Here is a 16,693-nt window from a genome sequence, read left to right as displayed (position 1 = left end):
CCCAGAGAGATACTGGTGACAACCTCTCGGATGTTCACTGCACTGGCTATGACAGTCTCCGTACACATTCCCCTACCTGGGGAAGGAGCAACCCCCATAAACAGCAGACGGTGGGTCACCTCTGACATCTGCTCCCCACACTGCTGATCCCCTGGTAGGGCTTGTTCAAAGCGATGCTGAACTGAAGTGTTGGTGCGCCATGTGTGTTTGCTATGTCGGCATGCGCTAGCGACAGACCTGCAGGAAGGCAGATAGACAGGCAGGAGGGAGCCCGGGGGGACGGACACGTGTTGGAGGCTGGTGAGCGTTCAAGACAAGATTTTAAAGATATTTCTGTGGGTTGGGAGTGGGGAGAAGCGGTGAGCATTTTGGCGAGAGCCAGGGTGCAAGTCCAGGGGAGACCTGTGTGTAGGTGACCGACCTCCCAGCACAGTTCTAAGTCCCTGGCGAGACTGCCCAGCAGAGCACCTGGAAGGAAGGGAAGCCAGGTGTGGGGAGGAGGGGAAGGAGGGAGGGAGGAAGTCCCAGAGCCCCACTGCAAAAGAAGGTGGCAACAAGCAGGGACTGGTGTATTTGCATGTCTAGCCAACTGTGTTGATGTTTGGGAAAATTACCATCCAGTTTCCATGCCTTTTTTTCCCAATTGCCAAACGGGGCACAATTACAGCAGAATCATAGTGAGGAAAAAAAAAAATCCATGCAATCAAAATGAATACGGTGAGGGAAAGGTTTTGCAAAAGGAACGCGGCAGAGAAATCTGGAAATCTTTGCATGCAGGCACTCTGGTCTGAGACAGGATTTGCATTAATTTTGAAAACTAGATGCACAGAGGCTTGAGTTCAAATTCCCTACAACGGCTGCTTTATTCATCTCCTTTCTTCTAATGGAGCATTAGAATGCAAGAGGCAGTGGTCCCAATCTTTCTATCACACAACAAGAAGGTAGCCTGGCTGAGCGTCCGGAACCACAGCTCCCCTCCCCAGCAACTGAGTCTGATGTGATTTCAACCTCTCAGGGCCGTTCCCCAGCCTCAAACACCGAACAGTCCCTGGCCAGTTCGGAGTCCATCACTCTATGACTATTGCTAATTTAGTTTAAAACACTCCTCCCTTGGGGATTCCCCTGTGGTCCAGTGGTTAGGACTCTGCTCTTTCACTGCCAAGGGTGTGAGTTCGATCCTTGGTCTTAGGGAATTAAGATCCCGAGAGCCGCAAAATTAAAATAAAAATAAAACACTCCTCCCTTCTTCTTAAGTGTATCATGTCCCATATGCATTTTTAAACTATTGTGACACTGATTTTGCTTTGGGGATTTAGGAGATCATTGGGTCCTCTTCGAAACAACCAGAGATACCCAGGAAGAAAAGGATGTTCCAAACCAGGTTTGGTTATCACTGTCAACTTCCTGTGACTTACAGATCCACTCAGACTTTAAACAGCACAGCTCATCCACCACCTCTCAGGGGTCCCTGTTAGACAGTGTAAGCCAGGGGGGCCTTAAGATCAGAAACACAAGGGTTGGGGAGGGGGGCACATTTATACTGGTGAATTCTCCTCCAGAACCGATGAAATACACTAGGTGACATAATGGAAATTCATGGAGGGAAGAGATCTATGGAAGGAGAGACTCATAACTCAGGTGGCCACTGAGCTGTGATCCCCGTGAGTTCACCTTGTCTGGCCCGTCTCCCCCCGCCCCCACCCACCAACCTGGCTGTAAATCACCTGTGTATGTACTTTGCTGAGAGCTGGTGGGTGATTCATGAAACCCAACAGACAGGTGCCCTGGTGGGAACAGGACGGTGAGGGGTGGAGGAATGCAAGGAGGAGATTCCAGGGTTCTAACACCGTGGTTTCCACCTATCCGTGTGCCTCCGCGGCACTGGCTTGAGAGCCTGAGGACCCGTCGTCTCCAACTGCTGGCTTCTCAGGCTCCCCAGCTGGGTTAAGGCGGCCAAGACTCCCGCTCCAGCAGAAGGCAGCATGTGTCTCATCCCTCTCACCATTGTTTTCCTTCACCAGCTAAGGCTCTCATCTCTTCTCCCCTCCTTTCTACTGTCCTAACGTTTCTTCCTCTCTCATCACACTGCCCCTGTATTAAGGAATTGCCTAGTTTACCTATGCTGGAGGGGAGGAAGAGGGGTTGAGGGTGGAAATAATTCTTAGTTCTTCTTCAGACAAAGTGATGATGGGGTGTGTTGATGTGCAGTAATTATCACCATGATACCATGAGGTCTGCTTAGGTTCCAGCTTTACAAAGTGGACTGTACTTGTCGCGTCTGAGCCAATCCTCCTAGGGGTATGAGGAGTTAGACATCAGTATCCCCAAGGCCTACAAGGAGGGCAGTAAAAGCAAAGCTTTCCACCCAGAGGCCTGACCTGTGTCCACCTGAAATCTCTCAGGACAATTCTAGGCCCCTTCGGAGCCCCTCCCTCCAAAGTAGGTCTACCAGATCCTCCCTCTAGGCAGGGCTCTGCTGGGCAGAGTCATTGGACCAGGGACTCCTCTGGGCGGTGGGTGGATGGGCCCCTGCTAGGCCACTACAGCATGGGCCATCCTCAGACTCTGCCCAAAGTTCTGAACCCAGGATGGAGGACTGGTGATCTGTATAGATGCGTCACTTTCGGGAAGACTTGTTGGTTCCATTTTTTTGCCACTTCGATATCTGCGTGGCTGCAGGAAAGACATGTCACCTTCTGTGCCTCAGCTCTATCATGTGGAAGTGAGGGCCCCGTATCTCTGGGGTTCCTCCAAGCATAAGATGCTGTGATTCTATAAGAGGTGCAAACTAATTCAACTGCAAATAATCACAACATACTCCTGGGGATTGAGGTGAAGCTGGGCTGTGCTGAGCCATGCAGGTATGACCAAAGACAGGCAAATGATGTGTCATGAGGGCCCCGGAGAGATTTCTGTACAATAAGTAGGCTCCCTCTACAAAGTTAGTGGAGAGCAGAGGACAAGGACGTCAACAAAATTGGGACTCTTAAGATCCTTCTAAGAGGAAAGTGAAAGGAATGGATGGGAAGGGAAGAGGAGGAGAACACAGAGAAGAGAGAATGGGAGAAAAAAGAGAAAAATTTAGGGCTTCCCTGGTGGCGCAGTGGTTGAGGGTCCGCCTGCCGATGCAGGGGACGCGGGTTCGTGCCCCGGTCCGGGAAGATCCCACATGCCGCGGAGCGGCTGGGCCCGTGAGCCATGGCCGCTGAGCCTGCGTGTCCGGAGCCTGTGCTCTGCAACGGGAGAGGCCACAACAGTGAGAGGCCCGCGAACTGCAAAGAGAAAAATTTAAAAGATCTGCCAGGGTTGACACTCACATGAAAATGTCCCAGCAGATTTGCATTTCCTGCTAACAATCATCTGTTTTTATTTATTCCGGCAGGGTTTGCATGTCATGTAATCACTGTTTTAGTTCATTTCCCTCCAATGATAGATTGTGATAAGTCAAGTTGGTTGTTAATAATGCTACAATCTACCTAACAAATTTTGAGCTTGTAGTACAGCTTCATTAGTATGTTTAATTTATCGTTACAATTCCTTCAGGTTAATGGTTTGAGAGTATGTTGGAGTTTAATCTGAGCAGCTATTATAAAGTGCTTGTTTCTCGTTAAAATGTAAAACTGAGATACCCAAGATTTACTTGGGATAAACTGACCAGAATAAATCTCTTCTTCGCATTGGGAAAGGAATGAACGTTGGCTATTAAAAATGTTCAGAATTGGAGAGCCCTTCTGATAACTTTAGAGTAATTCTGCAGATTAAACTGCCTTTCCCTGGGGCTAATGGAAGAGATGCCTGAATCCGAATTCATTCGGACAGGATGCTGCGGGGTGGCGTGGGCATCAGAAAATAGATAAAAACTGAATTTTGCCCAAAAATAAGCATCATGGATTCCTGGAAAGGTGTCTGAGGGTTGGATGATGGTGACAGGAAACAAGAGTCCAACTTCCCAGCTTTCCTTGGGTCCTCAGGAAAAAGATTAAAATCAAGAACACAAGGCCTCTGTAGAGAACAAAACAGGACGGCAGCCTTCTCTTCTCCGGGTGGAATTTCGCTGGGGTCCTCGGCCTGGCAAACCACCAAATACACTCTTTCGGCAGCTCAGGCACCTGCCCCCGCCCACTTTTACTTCCAGGGCTCCTCAGAGGGGTCCATTCTTCCGGGTAGCTTTTAGCTCAGCCCAGGAGAAGGAAGAGACCCTCACTCTGCCTCCAAATTAAGCATCCAACGTCTCAGAGCAACTTCTAGGGCGCCTAAAACTACCCCTGGACCCGGCGTGTGGGCAAAGGTGCTCCAGATGTTTCATAAGATGCTTTGGGGTGTCTGGCCATCTACAGTCAGGGGTTTGTCGGTAACTGAAAGACGGCAGTGGAGTTCTTGCAATTTTACTAATCAGGGCCCCTCTGGACATGTCTCTGGCTCCTCTGGGAAGCTCAAGAAGACAAGTGTTATGAGTTGAATTATGTGCCCCCAAAGATATGTTGCAGTCCTAACCCCCAATATCTGTGGATGTGTTTCTTTGGTTTTTGTTTTTGCGGTACGCGGGCCTCTCACTGCTGTGGCCTCTCCCGTTGCAGAGCACAGGCTCCGGATGCGCAGGCCCAGGGGCCATGGCTCACGGGCCCAGCCGCTCCGCGGCATGTGGGATCTACCCGCGAAGCACGAACCCGCGTCCCCTGCATCAGCAGGCAGACTCTCAACCGCTGCGCCACCAGGGAAGCCCTGTGGATGTTGTTTTATGTGGAAATAGTGGCTGTGCAGATGTACTCAAGATAAGATGAGGTATTTAGGGTGGGCCTTAATCCAGTATTACTGGTGTCCTATGAAAGAGGAGAATGCCATGAGAAGGTGAAGGCAGTGACTGGAGTGAGGCAGCTATAAGGCGAGGATGGGTGGCCACTATCAGAAGCTGGAAGAGGAAGGAAGGATTCCACCCAGAGGCTCAGGGAGAGCACGGCCCGGCCCACACCTTGGTTTTAGACTTCAAGCCTCCAGAACTATGAAACGATAAACTTTTGTTATTTCATGCTACCCAGTTTGTGGTACTTTGTTACAGCAGCCCTAGGAAATGAATACAAGAAAGCCCAGTGGGTCATCCTCAGAAGTTAAAGATGGCCACGTGAGAGGCGAGGCGAGGTACGTGGTGTGCAGAGCCCGCAGGGCCTGGAAGGCAGTGAATGCCACAGAAGCTGACTTCCTGGACACAGCAGCCCTTCCTATCACCCCTATCCAGTCTCTCTTCTCTTCCACAGACCTTGCATTGAGTCACCTTGTGTGATGTTAACTTTATGTGTCAACTTGACTGGGCCACAGGGTTTCCAGATATTTGGTTAAATATTCTGGGTGTTTCTGGATGAGATCACATTTGAATTGGTGGACTGAGTAAAGCAGATGGCCCTCCCCAGTGTGGGTGGGCCTCATCCAATCGGTTGAAGGTGTGAATGGAACAAAAAGGCTGTAATAAAGAATTCTCTCTCTCTCTCTCTCTCTCTCTGCCTCACTATCTTTGTGCTGGGATGTCAGTCTTCTCCTGCCTTTGGACTCAGACTCAGACTGAAACTTACACCATCTGCTCTTCTGGTTCTTGGGCCTTTGGACCTAGAGACTGGAGTCTCTAGCTTGCTGACTGCAGACCTTGGGCTTTCTCAGCCTCCATAGTCACATGAGCTAATTCCTTATCACCTATCATCTATCTATCTATCTATCTATCTATCACCTATCTATCTATCTATCTATCACCTATCTATCATCTATCTATCACCTATCTATCATCTATCTATGTATCTATCACCTATCTATCATCTATCTATCTATGTATCTATCACCTATCTATCATCTATCTATCTATGTGTATCTATCTATCTATCTATGTATCTATCTATTTATCACCCATCTATCTATCTATCACCTATCTATCACCTATTTGCCTGCCTGCCCATCTCTCTCTCTGTCTCCTACTGGTTCTGTTTCTCTGGAGAACCCAGACTAAGACGCTTTGGAATCAGATGCCTGAAGGCCCTTGAATAATGGGTCCCAGGCATTTCCATGACTTATGTGATCTGGGCCTCTCTCTACACGCATCCACCCCACTCTTCTCTTTGCCCATTTCACTCCCATTTCTCTAGCCTTCCTCAGTCTCTGCCTCAGGACTCTTCTGCCCACTGGGATGCTTCCCCAGAGGACTTCACAGGACTGCCCCTCAATTCTTGCAGGTCTCTTACTCAAATGGCATCTCCCCTCAGAGGGGCCTTCCCTGACCCCCCAGTTCCCACGGCTCCCACACCACTCAGCTGCCTCCATTCCCTCACCCAGCTTCTTCTCTATAACACAACCTGAACCTACAGCTCTTGATGTATTGCTCGTTTCCCTGCTAGAATTAAGCTCCCTGAAGGCAGGAACCATGTCTGTCTCGTTCCCCACTGTTCCTCCAGCGTCTGTGCCCAGTGGGTGGCAAAGGGTACTCAGTAAGTTTTGTGGCAGGAAGGGAGTGAGGAAGGAATGAAGGAAGGAAGGAAGGAGGGAGGGAGGGGAACAGCCTTGCAAGCCCAGGCCCTGAGCCCACCATCCACCATCCAAGGATAGCCCCGGGGTCCACTCATGACCAGAGATCCTGTAGTTTGACACTCCTGAGGGAGGCTGTAGTCTAGGGGTTAGAAGTGCCAAGAGATAGGTCGGTTGTGTCAATAAAAATTACATATATATAATATATAATAAATATAATGTCGTTTTTAAGATAAGCTTTTACATGAAGGTTCAGGGAAGGTTATGATTGCTAACTATTAAATTCTATTTACCTCTCATTCCCACCTCCACCCCCAAATCCTTTGAAGTGGCTAATTCTTCTTCCAGAACAAGATCAATATATACCCTGCTCGCCTGCAAAAGGAGGCCCCTCTGAGTGCATTTCAGGGGTCACCCCGGCGACTCCGCAGTCAGCCCTCACTCAGAAACAATAGCCGAGGGCTTGCGACGCTCCAGCTCTCCAGGACACAGAAGGGAGCGCGGTGTGTGTGGAAGGTACCGTCTTCACTCTGTGTGATTTACTCATCAAATTAGACTAAATTTAAAAGCTTTGGCAATAATGTTCACGTATAAGTTAACGAATCTTTAAAAAATGATCAGAGCCTGCAGTCTGCATATGAAGGAGGGACATGAACTCAGTTCCTGATGGCAGAGAACGTTCCAGCAAGTCCTCTGGTGACCAGACTCCTTGCCCACCTGTTTGATGGAGAGGAGGTCCCCACTCTCCCTGTTGGGCTCTGAAAACAGGGAGACCCGCCCCTGCTGGGGACACAGGTGAGCTCCCTCATCCATCTGGAAGGAAACTAGCAATGGGGGCAGAGAACACTGGGTCCCTGCGGAAGGGACGGGGCGGGGCAGGGGGGCAGATGTCTTCCCAACGAGGCGCCTGGCCCTGCTAGCGGGGATTGGGCTGCCCGTCCCCGCCTCCACGTCAAGTGAAGGGTCACTGGGGTCGGGCAGGCGCTGGCTTCTCTTCCTCCTGACAGATCCGCAATTAGGAGGAGACAGAACATTCAAAGAGAAGCGTTTGGCTCCAGGCACATCCTTGTCAGCCTGTCAAGCAGAAGCCTGTTCTCCATGAGCTATTTTGAGCCACCTTCTCAGCTGCATTTCTGATCCTCTTGGCCCATGACACCCTCCCCCCTCCATCGCCCTCCCCACTGAGTCTCCATCATGACATCACCGAGGCTCGTAGGTCTGGGGGAGGCCTGGACAAAAGGAGCCTTTTGTGCAAGATGCTTGAGCACTGACAGCACTGGGGCGGCCACCTAGCCCCGCCCCACACCTCCTTCCTCTGGTCCAGTGAGCTGTGCACAAGGACCACTGGGCACGGGGTCTTCACTCTGGGAGAGACTGTTACCAGAAGCTATGAGGGTCCACAGATTCCTGGCCTTGGAGAAAGTAAGGGGTGACAGTTCCTTAGAGAGCATTTCATGGGAGCCACACCAGAAGAAGAACAAGAGACGGTGTGTTCTCTATCCAGATCTGCCCTGCAGAATTCCTGGGGACAGGAGAGCCAGGCAGATCCAGAAAGACTACACACCGTGCATGAGTCCCCAGCGCCACGCCAGCTGGAAGAACACCCCAGAAAAGAACAGCTCCTCTCCTCAGCCCTGCGGGGAAGGTGCTCTCGGGGAAGCTTTAGGAGTCAGCTGGTGGGAGATGGCCACCACGTACTGAGGCATCTGCCACGCAGAGCTCACAAGCACTGGTCCCCATCATACTCCATCCATGTCACGCTCCCCCCAGCCGGCACCTCCATGGCTCGCCCAATGCGGACCACATGGCCCCCATAAGGAGGCCCTCAGTGTGCACTCCTGGCACTCTCTGGGCAAGCTGGGGGTGAGAAAGTGGGCTACGCAGGTGTGGGCTGCGTGGACAAGGGAGCATGCTTACAAAGCAGAGAGAGCGGGAGTTAAAAAGTGAAGGCTGGGGCTTCCCTGGTGGCGCAGTGGTTGAGAGCCCACCTGCCGATGCAGGGGACATGGGTTCGTGCCCCAGTCCGGGAAGATCCCACATGCCACGGAGCGGCTGGGCCCGTGAGCCATGGCCGCTGAGCCTGCGCGTCTGGAGCCTGTGCTCCGCAACGGGAGAGGCCACAACAGTGAGAGGCCCGTGTACCGCAAAAACAAAAAAAAAAAAGTGAAGGCTGGATTCTGCGCTACAGGGTATGTCACTGGGCGTCAGCCTCAGTCACGCTGAACCCACCGCCTGCCGTGAGAGATAAATACAGCACTTCATCCTCTGGCATCCTGCCGGCAGCACCTATTGCGGGAGATGGGCGCTCTCGCTCCCGTTTTCAGTATAATAAAGCCCTTCACTGCTGCGTCCCGCTGAGAAGGAAGGCTCCTTCCTCGTGGCTGTGGGTGGACAGCACAGCCTTCAGTGGGCAATGGCTTTTCATCGAGAGGATGCCCCTCCTCTGGGAGGGTCTGCGTAGAGACACACTCACATTCTCTCCTGGGCCACCGACTGCCCATTCTTCTGCGATGGCTGACTCAAGTGAGGAGAGAAGAGCATGGACCAGAACTGGATCTTCTCTGAATACCACACTGACCATCTCGAACTAGCTGTGCAAACTGACACAGGTGATGGTGATCAGAGTTACTACACGCGCTATTTCATGTCACGCTCACGACAACTCTAAGAGGTAGAGACCATTGCAGATGAGGAGAAGTTGTCTTTAATGAAGACCTAATCATGGAGGATGCCACACCTGGCCGGAGATCCTCATGGTCTTGTTTCCAGGGGAAGCTCGGTTTGGTTTCTCCAAGGCCATGGCTCTCAACGGGTGGGCCCGGGGCCGGCAGCGGCAGCATCACTTGGTTTGTTCAAAATGCACATTCTCAGGCCCGCTCCGAGACCAGAATCAGGACCTCTTGAGCTGGAGCCAGCAGTGCCTGTTGTAACAAGTCCTCCAGGTGAGCTGAGGCTCACTCAGGTTTGGGACCTTCACTCAAAGGATACCTATTATCAGCCCCTATAAGAAACCTCCAGGCAGAGTGTAACTGCCCCTGCTCTGCCCCTCACCACAGGTGGAGTCTGTCCCTTGAAGTCAGCTCCAACCTTACCCTTCTAACACTCACCTCAAACCCACTGTGGAGTCTCCCCTGTAACCTTCGGGAAGCCACCGCCATCATTTCCTCGCCCCACGCCCGACACTGACTCTTGGTGTACTTTTAAGTCTTTTTTGTGTGTGTTTTCCCTTTTACATAAGGAAATGGTGAGTTCCTCCTGTTGCATCCCTACAAAATTCTGCCCAAGGGAGATCAGCCCCATGCCTGCCTGTCCCCCTGCTGTTGGCCCCATGCCCCCGGGATCCAGTGACATCACACACTGCCTTGATGGAAACCAGAGAGAACTGGTCAAGCACAACCCTTATTTGTGGCAGCATTGCCTGAGAGCCCGGAGCCAGTTCCAGCTACTTTGCCTCGTTTGCATCACTGGCCTCCAGCTCCATGGGTTGTTTTTAACTAGCAAAATAATGACGATTCAAAGCCCTCTGCACCAGCCATTCTCAAGGGATCGCAGGGCATGTAGATAAAAATGGGTTGGCTCCTGGCCTCTGGATGCTCTCTGGAAATTTGGGGATACTGACAGATGAGTGGGGCCCCGCCCAGGAACCAGAGTTCCCAGGTTCTAGTCCCGCTTTATTCAGTGACCTTGACCCAGTGGCTCTGAGTCCTGTGATGAAGATTTTCTGTTTACAAAATTGGGAGGATTCCATCATTCATTCAACAGATATTTTTTGACCTTACAGGAAGCCGGACGCTGTGCTGGGCACTGGGTACGAATAATGCACATGAGACCTAACTCTTCTCAGGGGTGCTTTGCATTGTGTGTTAAGGGCTACAGCTGAAATCCAGAAAGTGGGTACCCGGAGAGGCAGGCGGATGGGTCACAGAGCAGATGTCCCTGAGCTGATTCTTAAGGAATGAGGGAGTCTTCTGCTGATAGAGTAAGAGGGAACAGTCTAGTTTAGAGAACAGCATGTGCAGAAACTAGAGGTGGGAAGGACCTGCAGTGTTTGGGAGACAGTGTAACTGGGCAGAGAACGTTTGAGGGGGTGGTGGAAAGAAAATGAAGCCCGGGGCAGGGAGAGGCCTCAGCAGTGCTGGCCACCTCCCATTGGGGGGCCTCTGGGACGCCAGCAGGAGTTTAATCGATTGTTTCACAGTGGCAGAGTAACCACCAGAATGAAGCTTTCATGCTTTTTCAGTAATCACCACTCAGAGTGAAATATAACCCACTTACCAATGAATGATTCAGAAGGGACAGGAATGCAGAAAGGGGAGAAAAGGCCCACAGTCCTTAAAAATAAAATGTGCCTTCTGCCCTGTGCAGTCCTGAGTCTTCCCTACAGCACAATTCAAAACGCGAAAGTGTTAAGAAGCTGGTAAGTTGGGGAGGCCCACTGGAGACCCTTTCTGTTTCAAATTGTGCCTGTGCATGGCTGTGAGGAGATGAGTGGCCCAAACTGAGCCCCTTAGTTGAATGATACAGTGGGCTGGGGGCTTAGCGCCTACCGTGAGCTGTGGATCTGATCCGGGTCATGAGTCGACGGGGCTCACAGGGATGGGTATGACCGAGACCACACAGCACCATTAACCCTGGCAGTCACCTTGCCAATGACCCAGTGCACCTTGCCTCCCTGCCCATCACCAGTGCAGTCCAAGACACCTGTCATAGGAGTTGCAGGTGGTACTTAAGCGTCTAAGAATTTTTTTTTTTAAATAAAGGGGAAGGGCAGCCAAGGGCAGTGACAGAACAAAACTGCTCCCTTCACTGCGATTCCCCCGGTCACCTCTGACTTATGAATTGCTGTCTGGGTCTCAGGATCCATCAGTCATTTTCCAGGGTTCAAGGCTCCACACATGTCAAGACAGAGCAGAGATGGGGGTGTGACAGCGTGAGGAGGGGGTCAACCCTGGCAGGAGCAGTAACACCCCGGCCATGTTAATGAGAAGCTTTGTTCTGCATCACCTGGCTGTATGATAACAGCCGGAATTAATACAACCACAAATTAATAGCACAGAAGAGCAATCGGGAGACAGAGATACATTCCTAATGGACTCAGCTGAGAGCTGAGGGAAGACGGATATGGGAGCCTCTCCTGGCCCCGGGCCATGAACTGGCTGTGGGGTCACAACCCCCCTGCACACACCTCACCTTTGCCAAGGACAGCGCCTGCCTCTGCTACGAGTTCCGGGGCCTGCAGCCCCGTTCCCTGCCCTCACCCCTCCCGCTCCAAGCCGCAGGCCTGGGAAGGGGAGAAATGCACTGCTCAGCTGCTGGGGGACCTGTCTGTGTCTGGGTCTGGCGCATGTCACTCCCCAGCGGAGGTGAGAGGATTCCTTGCAATCACCTTTCCCAGGTCCTGTGGTTATGGAGAGTTGCCAGGAGAAATTTTCTATTAGGGCCAAGTGAACTGCTCACTCAGCCATTAAATCTAATAATAACAATGATAAAAGTAACCACCTCAAGTTTACAGTGTCTCTCTCATCATAATAGTGCGAGGCCATTGCTCGCAGCCTCTCCTTCCACGCCTCCCTTCAGGGGGCCCAAAGCACCGGCCTCCCATCTCCCCAGCCCAAGCACCACTGCTGGAAGAGGTGACAGCAAAACCAGGAGTTGCCCATGTGCCTCAGACAATGCACAGCAAGGGTCCCACAGGGGCGAGAGCTGGTTCCTATAAGAGAAGAAGCAGTGCCACAAGAGCCAGCAGGGACAGTCAAGGATCCCTGGGACGGTGGAAGGAACTCTTGGGCGTCGAGATCTGGGTTCTGGACTCTGCTCAGCCACAGAATTCGGGCAACCCTGGGGAAGGCACTGAACTTCAAAGGGCAACTTCAAAGGTTCATCTTCTATGTAAGCAGACATAGATGGTTCCTAATTTCCCTTCAAGCACTCACATCTTGTTAATAGTAAGTTAACTGTTAATCAAAGGAACATTCCCAAAGCCTCTGGAATCCCTGATTCATCCCTCTGCCTTCATGTACCTGCAAAGGGAGTGGAAGGAAACCGTGTGTCCAGCTCAGGTGTAGAAAAGACGTCACAGTTCTTTGCACATGACTGAGACTCTCAGGCCAGAGAATGGATGTTCTTATTGTTTAAGTTGAAACTGGCTGATGCCTTGCTTGGGACACAGTCTTTTCCTAGTCCTTTCCTGGGGCCTGGTCAGCTCTGAAAGCAGGAAGGAAAGCCAATGGGAAGGGGAAGCATCATCTACGGTAAGTGTGCCCAATTCTTACCTGAGGAGCTGGGATTTCTAAATTCCTCACTGGGAGAATTTAATCAAGGATCATTACATGAAGGGCAGTCAGATTTCTATAACCAAGTGAGAGAAATGGTGTCAACTGGTATTCAGACGGTACAGCATGGAAGAACTTGCTAGAAGTGAGGAGTGTTCATGAAACCAGGACAGGCTTTGCCAACAGAGGTTAGGCATTTCCCTTCTGAGATCTCTGCATCCTGAGTGGCTCCCACTGCTTCAGAGAGCTTGGAGGGAAATGAGAGCAGAAGGGATAGGGCTAGGCTACTATCACCCTTTTTCCTGTTTTCTCTCTCTTTTTTTAAAAAGTTAATTAATTTATTTATGGCTGCGTTGGGTCTTCGTCGCTGCGTGCAGGCTTTGTCTAGTTGCGGCGAACAGGGGCTACTCTTTGTTGTGGTGCGCGGGCTTCTCATTGCGGTGGCTTCTCTTGTTGCGGAGCACGGGCTCTAGGCACGCGGGCTTCAGCAGTTGTGGCACTCGGGCTCAGTAGTTGTGGCTCACGGGCTCTAGAGCGCAGGCTCAGTAGTTGCGGTGCACAGGCTTAGTTGCTCCATGGCATGTGGGATCTTCCCGGACCAGGGCTCGAACCCGTGTCCCCTGCACTGGCAGGCAGATTCTTAACCAAGGAGCCACCAGGGAAGTCCCTCTTCAGCTTTTTCTTTAAGACTTACAATCAGAAATACATTTCAGCCCAGGACACACACACTTATAGACAACAGAAGGAAAAGTTCCATTTGTATGTGACATGCATTCCGATACTTTTCCATTTTTAACGGTAAAATGCTGGTTACGACCCACTAAATTGCTTTCATGACACATTAATGGGTACCACTCCACAATTTAAAAGTCATCAGATTTGATGATCTCAAAAGGACATGACTGGTTTCCACTTCTGGGTTCAAAAGCAGGATAGGCAGCCGTCCTCTTCATCTGCTTGTTCCTCCACAACAGCCTTCCCTGGGCATGACTGGCCAGGGGGAGTCTGTGGGGAGGGGTCTCCGGCACCGGCTTGTTAGTGGCATTCCCGGCCTGATGCTCATTAGACAACGTGTGTGTGCAGAGTGATAATGGGCTCCCCCAGCTCCTTCCCATCCTGCACCTGCCCCCAGCCCAGAGCTGCTACTCCCCTGGATGTTCAGCAAGGAGGAAGGAGAGGGAAGCTGGGGAGGCAGGAAGGTAGCACCAAGGTTACCACAGGGTAACGCAGGCAAGGGCGATGGCCAGGGGAGCCTGTGAAGGGGAGGCTTCAGACATCCCCCCATCCCCCCAACGCCTCACTGGCTCCTGCTACTAACAGCTCTACTGGGAGGGCAGGTGTGGCTGGAGTGGCCCCGGGCTGTCTAATTGTGCCTGGTACTCATCTGCGGAGGGCGTGTCCACTGTGGGGATCCGCAAGGAGGTGCCTGGGCTTGGAGGGGCGTCTCCCACGCCAGGGCAGGACTGCCGAGGGGGGAGAGGCGAGGCTTGTGGGGCCCTAGGAGAAAGCACCTCTCCCCCTTGGTAAGCAGGCTCAGCTCAGGGGCCCACTTCCCAGGGGTCCGGTGGGGACTTGCTAGGGAGACACTGTCCCAGGCCTTGCCACTGTCTGTGCCTTGTCCCATAAGCCCTGACGGCAGTGCTTGGCGGGAAAACAGTTGTTGACACAGCGCCAAACTCATTGCAACTTCCACCCCTCCGATCCTTCCTACGCAGAGAGAACCTAACTCCCTCTTCAGGGTCCTGGAAGACCTAAGTCTTCCCTGTTTATAAGGTGCTTTGAGTATAGCTGTGTATACGTATTTAACTACTGTTGTGACCCTAAATAAGTGCATTAAATAACTGTGATGATTTTATAACATCTGTAACTTTTTTTTTCACACTATGTAGCATCTATTTAACGGAATTCTTGTGGCTCAGTGTGAAATATTTCAGTGGTAGAGAATAGAAGGCATTCCTCTCTCCCTCCCTCCCTCCCTCCCTTCCTTCTTTCCTTCCTTCCTTCCTTCCTTCGTTTCCTCCCTCCCTTCCTTCTTTCTTTCCTTCCTTCCTTCCTCCCTCCCTCCCTCCCTTCCTTCCTTCCCCAAAGAACAAATTCAGTGGTTATATTTTAAAAGAGGTAGATCTTTTGCTAAGAATTGCTCTCTGGTGCTTTACGAGATTTCCGCTTCCTTTAGAAAGTGACACCTCAGGTTCTGTGGCCTGATGGCAAACAGTGAGGACATCTAGATTAAGGTATCACTCATTGTATCAGAGCCAGAATCAGGAGTGGACTTTGTGGGTTAAGCAAGAGGGAATGGGAGCCTTTAGCCCTTCTCCTTCATGTGTATAGACGTTGGGTTAGAGAAGAAACACTGTTCCAGGCATTCCTTCAACCCCTGCTCAGAGACGGCACTACCCAGTGCCTGGGACATTAGGACTGAATGGGAATAGAACAGGTGGCTCTCACTAGAGTCGAATTTTCTCACTGTAAAATAAGCCAGACTACAAAACACCTTAATTAAAAAAATGCAGTCCTGTTTGTTGTTTCTGTTGTTCTGTTTACCAGGTCTTTCTATTAACCAGAATAGCTGCACATTTACATTGATGGGTTGATGTTTGGGATGATTTCTCTAGCACTGTAAAAATCTTTACTGATTCCAGATAATTTAAAAATATAAATATTCTCTTCAGCAAAGTTTTACTGTAAAGGAAAACTTGTTGCTTCTCTTGAATCTTTTGAAAATTTCTCACACCTTGCCCCAGATCTGTGCTTCAGTGACTCACAATATTTCAAAACCTCAACCTTATTCCCAAAGCACAGTCTTCATAAATAAGAAGTTGTCTCCAGCACCCTCCACAGCGACAATGAGCTTTATCAGAAGTGAAGACTGGGGATGATTAACAATAGGAATATTTTCAGTCTGGTGGAAGAACACTAAATACACAGTGTTCCCTTTGCTATATAATAAGGGGCTTGGTTTACTGATTGCTAAAATCGCCAAAATCTCATTATTCTCTCATGCTGTGAGTCAGGAGCTTGCGTTCTCCTGCGGAGGGTGTTCATTCCCAACTCCCGCCCTCCTCGCCCCACTGCCCCAAAGCACTTGAGTTAATTCTCCTTAAATGAGTCAGCCTTGTTGGGTGGTTTTCAAATACTTCCATTCTGGAGCTTCCTGTGCCAAAATAGAAACTTTTTTTTTTTAGCATTAAAGCTCAAGGCCACCCTATATTAAATTTTAAATTGATGAGTTCTGACATAATCCACGAAATGATGAGTTTCAACTCAGGAAACAAAGATCTCGTTGTTTGTTCTTCTCTCATCCAAACCATCAGAGAATATGAATGTGTGGCATCTCAGTGCTCCCAGAGCTCTTCTAAGGGCAGGGAAACTTCCAGAAAATAAGCTCCAAAGGAAAGAGAGGAATCAATAGAGGAATAAAACTGCTGAGCCAAGCCCCTGAATTGGTCAGTCTTTATCTGTGTGGTCTCAAGACCTTTCCCTCCCATTCTAGGAGGCAATCAGGGGCCTGCTGGTGGCATGTTCCACCCAACACATGCCACTTGGCAAGACCAATGGGAGTTGCTGGGCTCCTGACTGCTGAGAACAAAGAAGTCACTAGAAGAGAGATAAACAGCCTCCCAGCCCTGGGAAGAAGTTGCCAGACCTTGGAGGAATGATAGTGCGGCCGACATATTCTTTGTCATCTGCTTGCCCTACCATTGGTGGTGGGATCCAAGGACACAGCAGAGAAGGATAACAAGGAAAGCCATATCCTTGTGAAAATAGCTTCTGCTCTCCAAGTTTTCTAGTCCACACCAACTCTGTTTCGGATTTAAGATTGAATTAGCTTCGTTAGTAGTATAAATAAGAATGCTAATAGCTTTGCTTCATTCAGAGTGACTGATGGCATAACTCCCAATGAGCTAATGGCTTTCACC

At 50.6% G+C, this 16,693-nt stretch overlaps 1 protein-coding gene across 1 annotated transcript in view; it reads right to left on the bottom strand.

Annotated features, from left to right (window-relative positions):
• Positions 1–16,693, bottom strand: part of PLXNA4 (plexin A4) — a 294,590-nt gene that overhangs the window by 36,061 nt on the left and 241,836 nt on the right. The gene's annotated exons all lie outside the window — the stretch shown is intronic.

Source organism: Lagenorhynchus albirostris, chromosome 8 (genome assembly GCF_949774975.1).
Source record: "Lagenorhynchus albirostris chromosome 8, mLagAlb1.1, whole genome shotgun sequence".
NCBI lineage: Eukaryota > Metazoa > Chordata > Mammalia > Artiodactyla > Delphinidae > Lagenorhynchus > Lagenorhynchus albirostris.
Note: the sequence above shows the minus strand (reverse complement) of the source record. Positions and strands in the feature narration are given on the sequence as shown.